Source organism: Gymnoscopelus microlampas (genome assembly GCF_963454915.1).
Source record: "Gymnoscopelus microlampas genome assembly, chromosome: 14".
Classification (NCBI taxonomy): domain Eukaryota; kingdom Metazoa; phylum Chordata; class Actinopteri; order Myctophiformes; family Myctophidae; genus Gymnoscopelus; species Gymnoscopelus microlampas.
Genome location: NC_139951.1, coordinates 21125556 through 21139912, shown reverse-complemented (window position 1 = coordinate 21139912; position 14357 = coordinate 21125556). Strand labels below are relative to the sequence as shown.

The following is a 14357-nucleotide window of genomic DNA, read 5'->3' as shown; positions in this document are numbered from 1 at the left end:
GCGGTAGGGCCGACACGGTCAGTGTAGAATAGATGGTGGAGGCTTGTACACATTTACGACAGATGTTGCCTGTATCCTGGTGGACAGCCACTCAACGCTGGCACCTGGTGGAGATTGACCAGTGACTGTTCACCCAAGATCAGACCTCACAAAGGTTGCAATACTGTGCTGAAGAGTGGACACCTAAACATTGTGGGCACCTCATTGTTAAATTGGCTATTCTTTGCAAAATGTAAAAATATAAAGAATTTGGAAACTAATCTGAAGTAATTAAGTAAGTATACATGATATGAACATGCTTGAACATTTAAGGCCCAATACTTCTACACTTGCAAAATATTGCTACAAAACCTCTGATCAGCCAGTCAGTAGGGGCATAAACAAGTCGTTGAAGGGTAAATTTAGGTCTCTTAATGGTGTACCATGCATGTTCAAATCCTGTATAGTTTACATTACTTCAGATCATTTTCCAAGTTCTGTATTTTTTTCATTCACAAAAAAATAGCCGATTTAACATTGAGGTGACCACAAGGTTTAGGTGCCCACTGTATACCGTTCGATTAACTGTTGCACGCCTCCAACAAAGTTCTATTGTCATGTGAATCAGTTCATTTTTAATCAATTTTGTTTATGTATATATTGTATATACTGTATATCAGTATTGGTGTACCCACCTGCTCCGCTGTGCTGCAGAACCTCAAATGTATGTGTAGGCTCAGGCTGTCAGATTCTGCAAACAGCATAATTCAAAAAAACAAAAAACATTATACATTATTACAAAAAAACGTTATATCAAGATGTTCGAACATTTTACTTTATGTTGCGTAAATGGCTAAAAGACAATAATCTTTCATCAATTCCTTAGCTAGAGTAAAAAGGAGTCTTATCTGCCTACTATGTTTAGGTACTGTAGCTTGTGTTTATGGGATAGGGTTTAAGGCTGGATTAAATTCAGAAAATGTGCTCAAAGTAAGTGATGTGTGATAAATGTAGTTTGCTGGTAATATACTGTACATCACAGGGTGTCCATTGTAGAGCAGCAGTGATGAACTTAGGTAATGGTGCGATCGGGCTCAGTCTGTCCCCCCCCCCCCCCCCCCCTTCCAATGAATAGATAATTATGATCTCAGAGCCAGTTCAAGTTTACATCTGGTTTAGGGTGCATCACTCTCACATTTAGTGTGAGATTTTTGGATGTGAGTTTTGGATGCAAGTTCACTGTACAGCTTTTTAGCACAAAGCCAAGCCAGCCCTTAGTTTTCCCTCTTAAGTCATGTGCCAGATTGTACAAGAAATAGTAACGTCAAACTGTACAAGAGGTGACGTAAATGTTTTGTTTCCTTTCTTTCTGTGTGTATTGAAGACGTTCCTTCACTGTGGTCTCCTGACACTGTGTGTCAGTGTGGGACCATAGCTTGGGCCCCAAAGCCTGTGTATGATTTTATGTGGACTCTGTTTGCCTTGTTTGTTTTTGTATGTTATTTTATGTTGCTATGGACCATGTGTCCTTAATAAAGTTTGCATATATTGTATATAGTTTTAAAATGTATTTTTGCCTTTCTCTTTATTAAATATATAACAAAAAATCTGGAGTCATAGTGAATTTATTCACATTGATTAATATCCCAACATAATATATAGATCTAAGGCACAAGCAATCACTGTGCTGTTATTTTAATAGAACTTCCAGGCTTAACATCCACTTTTTGTTTTGATAGTGTAAATTAGATCAGAATCTTCCCCTTACTACTCTGTACCTCAGTGTTTGGCCAAATTATGGACACTAGCTCATAATACTGTATCTTGTGATATTTATGGATACACACAGATGACATCTGTATTTTCTCCTGTCAATTGTATTGTATGAAAGTTGCTGTTTCTGTAGCTTCGGTGATAGTAGTTGGGGGTGTTTTTCCCCCCATTTAAGACTTGATCAGTGAAATTCATATCACTGAAACTTATTTTCATCCCCAGTAGATATTCATAATTGGACCTTTACCACCATGTATGTGTGATGAGGCCTTTCTTGATCCCTTGAGTATAGAAAGGGCTTTAAGAGCTACTGCTGTGGTTGTTTGTTAATTTGAAATGCAGTGGAACTGCTGAATTAAAAAGATAAAATTAGTTGTGTTTGTTTCCTTAGTTTTTTATAGACCAGATCCAAAACATGTTTGTGTATATTGTTAAAATCAGTTAACATGTTAATAATAAACTATATTTACACAGTTAACATGTTCATAATGATCAATATTTATTATTATTTACAGAATTACATAAAAGAGTATATTTACAATAAATAAATATTTTTACTCCACTACATCTCAGAGGCAAATATTGTGCTTTTACTCCACTACAATTATTTGAAAACTTTATTTAAGTAACTTTGTAGATTTTGATTATTATTACAAAACATACATTAACCACTTCAGCCCTATATACATTTCGGCCATTTAAAAATAGCAGATCTACAAGCTGTAGATCTACAGCTCTGCAAGCTTGTAGATCTGATATTTGCTTTTGTTCTTTTGCTTGATTTTGAATTTCGGACTTTTACTTGTAGAGTATTTCTACATTGCAATATTGTTACTTTTATTAGTAGTAAGTAAAAAAAAAAAGAAAAAAGTAATTTTTCCACCACTGCTTATGAAGCCACTATTTTTCAAAGCTGGCCTACAAACTGTTCTCATTTATGCTCCGTCGTCGCACGACAATGTCGTGTGCCCCGAAAATTGCAGACCTACAAGCTCACAGCCTGTAGCATCCACTATGTGTTGTGAGCTTGTAGGTCGACTATTTTTGGTGCGCGGCACCGTCATACCGTACGGCCGATTTTTACTTAAGTAAAAGTATCAATACTGCAATGTAGAAATACTCGGTTACAAGTAAAAGGCCGGAATTCAAAAAGTACAAAAGCATTGGTATAAAATGTACTTAAAGTACCATAATTAAAAGTACTCATTTATGCAGAATGTCCCATTTCACAAGTTTTTTAAAGTATAAAATATAGCAGAAAATAGCAGATCTACAATTAAGCTCACAATGAGTCGTAATAATAATAATAATAATAATTATTATTATTATTTTTCACAAATAAACACGCAAAACCAATTCGTTTAAGTTACGTTACGCGATGGCGTCATTTGAACAACCGCAGACCAATCAGCGCTCAGGGCCAGTGACCACCTGACCAACCAACGGCTCGTTCCACAGCTCGTGTCACGGGATGCTGCAGGTATAAAAAGGTTCTGCAGGCCCGGTACCGATCAGAATGCTCAGAGACTGTCTCAGAATCGGACGCATTCACCTGCTTTACAGCGATTGAACCTGCTTTACAGCAATATTATCACCAACGGACGGAGGATACTAGAGGAATCTCTACACATTGTTGTCATCAGAGCCAAGGCTTTTGATAAACGTTTTGCTTTAATATTTGTTGCGTTTTAACCAGCTTTTCTTCCAGAAGTTGTAGTCTATTTGTTTCAAATAGGCTGCAACTGTCAACTAACCGGTGAGTTTTGATTGATTTCCTTGGGGTTTTGGGGGAACTTTCACTTGTAATGCTATTTAAGCTGTTTAAAGTGCCTATTTAGTGATATGTTTGTGTTTTAGCGTCGAGTTATGTCTAAAGTTTAGAAGCTAAGTCAGTGTGGATAACGTCTCTTCCGTTACCGTTGTCATCTTTAACGATAAACATGCTAGCTGACAGTGTCAGCTAGCATGTTTATCGTTAATAGATGTGTAACGTCTGTTATGTAACTTATGTTAGGTTTGTTGTTTATTTTCAAAACGTTCTTAACGAGGATTAAAGGGGTAACTGTCGTTTTAACAGGCTACTGGTTCTACTGGGTTTAATGAGTTACATTATAATGTCTTGACTCTCGACGTTGTGGTGGCCTGTTTATGTTTAAATCAGACAACCGCTGCTCTCGTGTGTAAAAAGAACAGATCTCCAAGCTAACAACCTGTTGCATCGTGAGGCGTTGTTAGCTTGTAGATCTGTTCAATTTTGGCAAACGTAACGTCTTCCGTTGCCGTTGCTGTCATCTTGTCAGGTAATAACGATAAACTAGCTTTATCGTTAAGAGATGTGTAACGTCTGTTATGTTAGCTGGTTGTTGATTTTCAAATCGTTCTGAACAGGATTAAAGGGGTAAATGTCATTGTAATAGGCTATTGGTTGTACTGGGTTTAAAAGAGTTGCATTACAACGTCTTATAGTGGCTTATTTACGCTTGAATTAGTGTGACAGTCATGTTTCAGGGCTACGTTTGAATCAAACTGTCGTTTCTCGTTCAAATCAGAACAGATCTACAAGCTTAGCTTTTAACCTGTAGCATCAATGTGTGGGGCGTTGTCAGCTTGTAGATCTGTTATTTTTTGCCAAACAATACCGTCGTACTGTGTGGTACAAAGCAGCCAGGCCAGGCCTGCATGGGAGCGGAGCCGTTAGGCTCATTTTACACAATATTTAATTTAGTGGTGGAAGAAGTAGGCCCACTCAGATGATTTTATTTAGGGTACTTAAGTCAAAGTAGTAATACCACAATGTAGAAAAGAGTCTGTTGCATGTAAAAGTCCTTGAAGTAGCCTACCAAAGTAACAGTACTCATTATTATGAATGGATTTGACCCACATTTTTTTTAAATATGTCCTAATATTTCAAAAATAGCAGATCTACAAGCTCACAGTATCACTTGCATGCATTGCAAGCTGGTAGATTGGTATTTTCAAACAGATGCAGTGACAAATGGGGCTTAATTGGTTAATACGTATCTATATTTCAAAAATAGCAGATATACAAGCTCACAATGTGTGGCATTGATGCATTATGAGCTTGTAGATTGGCTTTTTTTGAATAGTAACAAATGGGGCTGAATTGGTTAATGTTTTGTAATAATCAAAGTAAATCTACACTGTAACTAATGTATTGTAATGAGATGTAAACATTATGGGCATTACACAAGTATGGAGAAGACATTGCTTTCTTTTAAAGACCCTTTTAAATTTAGAATTGACTTACCTTTTATAGAAAGTACTTGGGTAGTGGGTGCTGGGTGTTTTTATTGTGGTGTATATTTATGTATTGTCTTGTCTAGAATGTATGCATCTAATGAGATGCATTGAAAAATGTAAATACTCCATAGAGTATTTACATTTTTACTTCCATATTACTATAGTACTGTAGCCTACCTCAAAATTGTACTTAATTAGGCTACAATTGGTATCTGTTTAGTTACTTTCCACCACTGACATAATAAACTGACATATATCTCTCTGTCTTTCTCCCTTTCACAGGTGTCTCAGCTCTCTCCCTCTCAGCTCTTTGTCTATCTGTCTGTCTCTCTCTCTCTCTCTCTCTCCCTCTCTCTCCCTCCACAGAGCAGGATGGAGCTGTATTTCATCAAGATGATGGAGCTGTATCTCATCAAGAGGGTGGAGCTGTATCTCATCAAGAGGGTGGAGCTGTATCTCACCAAGATGACCAACGAGACATCTTCCTCTGGACGTGCAAGTAAGTTACTCTATTATTTGACCAATAATGAATTACTCTAATACATTTCTGCTGTTTGACGTTTAGCTCCTCACTAGATCTACAAAATATTTTAATCCAATTTGGAATTTAACAAACATTTCAGCTAAAGGCAGCTCTCCGCACCCATTTTTAGTTCTCAACCTTTTCATATTTGAACTGGGACCCCCCCCCCCCCCAACATAATCATATTTGAACCCTGACAAGCACTTGGAATTGTAGGAGTTGTGTAGTTTGACTCGGTCCCACAGATAAATATTGCGAAAATAGCAGATCTACAAGCTCACAACGCCTCGCAACGGTTGGCTATTTTCACAATATTTGCGTCTTTCTTTTATTATTTTACAATTGTTTAGGTATTAAAAAGGTAGGTATTACAAGTCCTTAAATTGTCACTTCACTGTCCTCTGGGGACCCCCCCAAAATCATGTGAGGACCCCCCTGGGGATCCCGACCAACAGGTTGAGAACCACTAAAGTAGACTGCCAGACAGACAGACAGACAGATAGAGATGTATGCAGCATTCTTGTAAGCTGGAAACTCATGGTTTTATTATGGTTTCTCACTCTGTAGGGAGTCACAGCGTTGATGTTCTCCTGGAGGAGAAGACAGAGAGTTGGAAGTGGTCAGTGTCACCATCCTCATCCTCATCTTCATCCCCTTACTGTGACAAGAGCGGTAAGCTATGCTATGCAGTAGATAGATGGATAGATAGACTGCATAAAATGCTGGAATCGGTATCGGCGAATATGCCAGTCTATGCCATTCCCATACCACGTAATGATGATAGTGTAATATTTTGAATGTTTCAGTTGATGTTGCACTACTGTTTTATACTCTTACTGTACTCTTTCCGTTATTATTTTACTAACTTATAGCTGCAATTTAACAATTAGAATTAGAATTTCTATGTTTTCCTAGATCCGTGGTTCTCAAACATATATAATTCCAAGGAGCCTACAGGTCCATTTGGTTCCATTTGTACACTCTCAGAGTTACAGACCTGTAAGAGTCCCCAGATCTCAGTTTGATTCTCAGATCCTAGATTTCATTTATTTATTACACACTGGTATCGCTAAGAAAATAATTTATAGAGGCAGGTAGCCCTAATAATTTAGATAGATTGATTGATTGATTAAACTTGTTTTTTTTTGTCTGTTTTAGACGACTTATATGTCCAACAAGAGCCTTTGGGGAATGGAGGCTATGGGACTGTCTTTGGAGGCTACCGTAGAGCTGACAACCTGCCTGTAAGGAACACACACACACACACACACACACACACACACACACACACACACACACACACACACACACACACACACACACACACACACACACACACACACACACACACAGTATTTATTTACCTATCATTGATGAAGCCATGAATGATATATTTGTGTCTCTCTCCTCAAGGTGGCGATCAAATACATTCCTAAGGAGAAGGTGGCCTACACAGAAGTGGTGAGTTGTTTTTAGTTGTTTGAAATGTTCACCAGTTCTTCTCTCTATAATATAATGTCTCTCTCCATATTATATGGGACAATACATTTACCTGAAACCAGTCACTGTCATGGCCATTGTCAGTCAATGCCCCAGTAAAATATACTAGTAGACCATTATGTTATAGAGTCTTTGTTACTGTGACTTCAGACTGTGAACGGGAACCTGCTCAGGATTCCCACAGAGGTGTTGCTGCAGAGACAGGTAGCAGGGACCTTGGTTGGTGAGTCTGCAGCCGTCACCCTTCTGGACTGGTTTGACCTGGGTCAGCAGGTGGTCCTGGTCCTGGAGAGACCCGTCCCCTCCATGGACCTGTTTGACTACGTCATGGAAAGAGGAGGCAGCCTGCCGGAGCATGAGGCTAAGGTAAGAGGATGGATGGAAACGATTAGATAAAAAAAACACTCTGTGTGTGTGTGTGTGTGTGTGTGTGTGTGTGTGTGTGTGTTTGTGTGTGTGTGTGTGTGTGTGTGACTGACTATGTCCATAAAATAGATCAATTTAGGTCATGACAGTAGTCCAACAGTCTCATAACATGTCTTTCTCTGTCATATCCCCTGGCCCTGTCTGTCTCTCTCTCTCTCTCAGACCATAATGGAGCAGCTAGTGGACGCACTGATAGAGTTCCATCAGAAAGGTGTTGTTCACAGGGACATCAAGCTGGAGAACATACTGGTGCAGACAGGCTCTCAGGGTCCAGTGGTCAGGGTCATAGACTTCGGCTGTAGCTGCGCCCAGACAGATGAGGAATACACCGACATGGCTGGTACAATATTGTTTTGTCTTTTTCTTTTTTGTGTGCCAACTTTCCCCATTATCTGCCAGTTATGGCAACACTTACATGTGTGTAGTCTTGTCACTGCTGAGCCCTACTGGTTGGTTGTTGGACTGGTTGGTCCCAGGGATGATATAACACCTCCTCCTATACATATGGAACCGCCTGCCGCTTCTTTTCATGTGCCAGTGAGAAGCTTCACCTGGAGGACGTAGTGTGTGTGTGGAGGAACCGCCCTATTCCTCACAGTTCAACATGCTTATGTTATGGCGTGTTTGTTAGTTCTCACTTGCTCTTACCCTTTCTTTCTCTCTGTGTGGATTCTAGGAACCTTGGATTACTTCCCTCCAGAGTTCTTTGGAGTTGGGCGCTACAGGGCAGTCCCCTACACCGTGTGGCAACTTGGAGTGGTGATGTACAACATGGTGTTTGGACGCTTTCCCTTCAACTTGGTCGATGACGACCCCCTCCAAGAGCCACAGATGAACCCTGAGTTGCTGTCCCAGTGTAAGCCATACACACACTCAAGTACACAGCAAAATACTTCCTTTTATTTATTTTTACTTATCCCTTAAGCTTTAATGTCGTACTTTACCACGTGCTGTTTACATTTCTAGCTCATAAAGTATTCAATAAAATAAAATAAACTATGAATGATTGTACAAATGGACCCGCACTCTAACACATTTAGACTGCATGCGTATGGATGTTTGCAAACATGCTTGCCTTTCACACAGTCTCTTTGTCATTCTCTCTCACCCACAGTACACGCGCAGTCACACACACACACACACACACACACACACACACACACACACACACACACACACACACACACACACACACACACACACACACACACACACACACACACACACACACACACCCCGTTTCACTAACTTTTAATTCTATCTTTTCAGGTGGCCAGGACTTTTTGAGCCACTGTCTCGTCAAAGATCCAGCATCCAGGGCGACATTACTGGACCTGTTGTACCACCCCTGGATACATCTGGAATCATAGGGTTAGTAATAGGTAAGTAATATTGTTACATTTTTTTAAAAATCGTGAAAATACATATATTTTTTAAAGTGAACATTTTAACTCAAATCTTTGCATCTGGGGGATTCTACATATGTCTTCTAAATCCTTTTTTTTTTAAAGAATTTATGTTGCTATAATATCAGTGGTTCTCAAACTGTTTTCATGTCAAGGACCCCCAAAATGATATGTATTTGATTTTGCTATTTTGTCTCATCTGTTTAAGGAAATAGGTAGCTGATATATTGCACTTTTACCTTAGCGCTAGGTATACTCTTGGTTGCTTGTTTTTGCAGAAAATGCACTTAAGACTTCTGGTGATTAGTAGTTTTCGTCCCTACCTATGTTGAATGCACTTATTGTAAGTTGCTTTGGATAAAAGCGTCTGCTAAATGACTGTAATGTAATATTTGTCCGTGGACCCCCCCCCCCCCCCCCACCTCATCTCAAAATATGTTGTTCCAGGGACCCCCAGAAGCAAATATTTGAGTTAAAAATGTATATATATTCAAAGATTTGCACACATCTTCACAACTGTATTTTTCAAAAACAGTAGATCTACAAGCTCCTATGAGCTTGTAGATCTGCTATTTTTGAATAGCCCAAAGAAATCTTAAAATGACACTGATGCGTTCCCCGTCTTAATGGATTAAGGGGTGGTGGTAGATAACTTTTTTCAGTTTTTGATTGATTGATTGAATGATTTATTAGTCAGAAATGTAAACGAGGTACAGTCAGTCATTAAGGCTAAAAGGATAACACAAGAGAAATAGTTGTTAAGGAAAAATACAACAAAACAAATGTCTGTCTGTCTTATCTAATTCATTATGGGGCATCTGTGTGTGGCAGAGTTAAGGTAAGTAAGGGAGGGTGATCTCTGTCTTCCTACAGGTTGGTTGGGCACCTGTTCAGCAGGAAGTGAATCTGGGAAGGTTTACATGTTCCTCTGCATGCATTAGCCCTCCCAGAGAAACTTCTCACTTTTTTTCTGTTGGCCGACTACTTTATAGGCTTTTAACTTGGTAAATAACTAAAAAATGCACAAAAAAACTACAAAAAAAACCAAAAACTACAAAAAAAAACAAAAACTACAAAAAAAACTAAAATAGAATATATGTCTGTCTATCTATCGTATGTATGTTTACTGGTTTCTTGCATCCTCTTCTTTTGTCTGTCCTCTGTGCTACTCAGCGGTAGGTTTTATCTTCACCACCAGTCAGTTGGCCTCGCGTCTGGCGGGCTAGCTTGAGCCGCCCTTCACTGTTGTGATCACTGGCCTTGGCTCTAGGTAGCGTCTTGCGCCTGAGCGTTTAGCGGCGTCTGTCTGTCTGTCTGTCTGTCTGTCTGTCTGTCTGTCTATGGGGCGTCTGGGTGTGGTAGAGGTAAAACAAAAAAACTCTCCCACCACCGCAGCAGAAAGCTGGGTTCAACACCCAGCAGCAGAAGCGGTGCCTCCAGCTTGGCCTGGCGCTCCATCAAACACAATTGGCCGTGTTTACGGGTGGGAACTTAATCTGGTGATGGATCAGGTGACCGTCCTTTTTGCTGCACTATAGAAGCTACTGTGTGTATGGGAGGATGCACACAGTAGTTTATACCTCCCCAGCTGTGGAGGTGGTGGTGCCAGCAACAGCGACTGAAGGACACTTGGGGACAATTGGGAATTGGCGATGACTAAATTGGGATCTCCTCTCATGGGTTGTCACCTTGACGTGGTAGAGGAGCTTGTGTTATCCCAGTGACCCAGAGAGCTAAGCTCCTGGCAGGTCCAACCATGCCGGACAGCTCGAAGGGTAGGGATCAGACTAAGGACAACCCCTAGTTAAAATATGTTACAGAAATCACCACAAGAAACCAAAGCCCGCCAGCAGACGTCCAAGGATTCACCAGCCACAACAACACCTGTGCAAGGTAGGAAGCCTTTTTGGGCATGAAATGGAATCTTCTGGAGCCAAAAGAAACCATCAGAGATGGAGCCTGGTATGTAAGAACCAGAGCCATTAGAGTGTTACGCCACCTCCGGTCACTTCATCAGGCCAGGTCTTCTACATAGCCTTCTATTGGCGAATAGTAACAAAGCCCTGAACCATGAGTTTAGGGAATGCACTGGAGTCTATGAGCGTTTGTCACTATTTCGAGTTACATGAACCATGTGACCGGTGCTGTGACTGGCGTACAGTAACTCTGTAATGAATGGCTCTGGTAACAACTATTATATACACTGTTATGTGACTCATTATGCCAATGTTTCCTTAGTATTGTTATTGATGATGTGTTCAGAAGCTCTACTGTGAAGGAAACAGGTTTGTGAGCAGTGTTGCCATGTAAGCGATTTTGGGATAGTTTTTCTGTAAAGTCACTTGTAAATATTGGTGGTTACTGTTTTTTGGGCTTGTTTCTAAAGTGTAGTTTTTTTATTTGGGCTTGCTGTCTAAAGTTGTTTAACACTAAAGGTTGTTACACACCGGGGCGATTTTTTTCGTGCGAATAATGCGTTTTTTTTAAAACCTTATAAAGTCAATGGCTCCGTACATGGAGCGAAAAAGCGAAGCGAAAAAGCGTCTTTTAATTATTCGGAACGAGTCAGAATTTTGCGTATATTCGCTATTTTCGCCGGTGTCGCCCGGTGTGTAAGGACCTTTAGACCAGGAAAGTATCTGTCATTTTAGATTTTAAACACTTTAACAATTATTTTATATTTTGGCTATTCAAAAATAGCAGATATACAAGCTCATAGCGCGGCACAGAGTGCCTGCGGCACTCAGTGGCGTGCTATGCAGAAATCTTTAATTTGGTTGAGTTAATTATACATTATAGTCAAGTTACTAGGGGTGGGACGATATATCGACATCGCAATATTTATACGTTGTTTTTCCGACTCTGTATTTGTGTAATGATGATTTTGAACTGTTTGGTGCTATTTTATTTGTTTATGAATTGAATACAAGGACTATCGTGATATATCGTTGGTGAAATTTCATGCAATATATTGTGATATCGCAATATATCGAATATAGTGATATTATTGTTATCGAGGGCCTAATATCGCCACAGATATCGTATCGTGAGATAGCCATATCGTCCCACCCCTATAGTGAACGTAGTGTAGCATATGTAGAGACACTGTAGTTTATACAGTAGCCTGCTGTGTGTAATAATGCTCCTTCCATGTGCTTTTGACAGCTGTCTTGGAGGAGCTGGTGAATACTGGACGTCTTACTCCAAACCACAGAATGCATGGGTGGACTCCTTCCTTAAGCAGAACGGATATCTGGGTACCCTTTCTTAAATGATATACTATGTTCTCAATATTAAGGTTATGGACATTGGACATTCTTTTTAATACACTATGACAATCCACAATACAATCATCAGTGTTAATTAGGCCTGTGAGGGTATACATTTCTAAAATGGCAGATCTGCAAGCTCAACACATCGTATGGAAACGTGTTGTGATCTTGTAGATGTATTTTTCACTTTTCGTCCTATGACGAGGTTTATAGGGCTTAACCACTTGAACTCCAGCATGCCTATTCTGGGGGGAACAATCGCCAAATATAGCAGATCTACAAGCTCAACGTGCGGCATGGGTGAGCTTGTAGATGGATCATTTCGCTATTCATCACATGACAAAGTTTATAGGGCTTAAGAGGTTAACACTGAGGATGTTACTGTGTAACTGCCCACTATACCAAGTGTACCGAGTGGGCCTCTGACATAGACCTTCTGCACATATGAACATATAAACAGAGCTACTACCTCTAAACACTTTTGAAATCTGAGGCTGTTTTCTCTCTCCCTGACTTTTGCAGAGCTGTCTGTCAGTGGAGGATGGCGTGATGCTGATCAACCAGGCCATGAGGAACGTCAGTGTGCTGTCTTCTGCCAGGATGCTGGCAGACACGGTGGTAGTCAGCGAGAAATCCATCAACAACTGCCTTTCTCTATTTGATGACGCCATACAGCTTAAAGCTCAAATGGTACAGCTACTGTATATATCTTTACGGAGATATACATTACAGGTGACATTTAACCACTTAAACGCTGTATACTTTGTTGACCGGGGTCCCCCAGACGTCTATACTTGGTCCCCTCATTTTCTTCCTCTACATCAAATCTCTTTGCCAATAACCAATCTACAAGCTCACAACGCGTCACGTTGTGATCTTGTTGATTGGCTATTTTTGGCAAATGTTTGCCGAATGTTAGCCTCTTATAAAATGCCCAGAATAGGGACACTAGGGTTCACGTTTAAGGGATTTAGCAGTGCATTTGTAGAATACACCTCAATTACTAGATCTGCTACATTACAAGTAACCAAAGGAGTACTAGACATCATTCAGTCACTAGATGTCACACTTGTACAAAACCTCTGTTATATTTGTTATTTCCCCATCACTTAAATAAGGCAGCATTAGTTGATATGCTTTTACAGTTAATTGCGTGTATGTGCGCTGTTGATCCTGTTGGCCAGTGGGACCTTTGAGGGGGTTCCAGGGGGTCCCCAGCTAAATTATTGATAGTTAAGACCAAATAAACCCACAGGTCTGTAACTCTGAGTGTACAAATGGAATAATACATATCAAACTGGGGGTCCTTGAAATTAAAAAAATTGAGAACCACTGCTGTTACATACAGTTACATGTACTTATTGTGCTGTTGGCTGCAAGTTGGTGTAGCAGTCAGAGTGTGTTATTTTCTCTTAAAGGAGTAGTTCACCCAAACAATGACTTATTTTTCTATCGATTACACACCCCATGAAGCATTGAATTTATGGAGATTGTTTAGTTTTTGTCGCAATCCTGACCCAATAATTTGATGACTGGCGGAAAGATGCTAATGTATCCGTTTGAGTCTCCTACCGGAGAGACTGCCGCGCATAAAATTATTGGCTTAGGAATGCGACAAACGAAAAAAGGTCCATGAATTCAATGCGTCAGGGGGTGTGTAATTGATAGAAAATAAGTCATTTTTTGGGTGAACTACTCCTTAAGTCATAGATATTCAACTGGCGGCCCGCGGGCCACGTGCGGCCCGCGAGGAGCTTCCTTGTGGCCCCTGGCCATATTCAAAAAAAAAAAAAAAAAAAAAAAAAAAAAAAAAATTTTTTTTTTTTTTTAATTTTCATAATTATTATTTATTTTAACTTTGATTTATGTTATCAAAGTTAAAACAGTACAAATTATTTATCCTTCATTAGTTCTTGAAAGGCCATCTTTCATTGGAACTTAACTTAGAACCTTAAATAGAACCGAATTAGACCGAATTAGACCCGAAAAAAGGTTGATTTATATTGGTCAAATAGAACCGAATTAGACCCGAATTAGACCGAATTAGACCCGAATTAGACCCGAAAAATTTCGCGCGCGTGCGCTTCGCGCACGCGCGCAAATTGTGTGGCCCCCAACTCCAAATTATTTTACAGTTGTGGCCCCCTGCCTAATCTAGTTGAATACCCCTGCCTTAAGTCATAACTATTTTAATTGTATTCAAATGTCCTTTTATGT

At 39.9% G+C, this 14357-nt stretch overlaps 1 long non-coding RNA gene across 1 annotated transcript; it reads left to right on the top strand.

The window, feature by feature from the left end:
- Positions 1 to 6705: 6705 nt before the first annotated feature.
- LOC311059709 lies at positions 6706 to 7277 on the top strand. The gene is made up of 3 exons (XR_014602189.1): positions 6706 to 6780; positions 6950 to 6997; positions 7187 to 7277. It is a non-coding gene; the product is annotated as an uncharacterized lncRNA (long non-coding RNA).
- The last annotated feature ends 7080 nt before the right edge of the window (positions 7278 to 14357 follow it).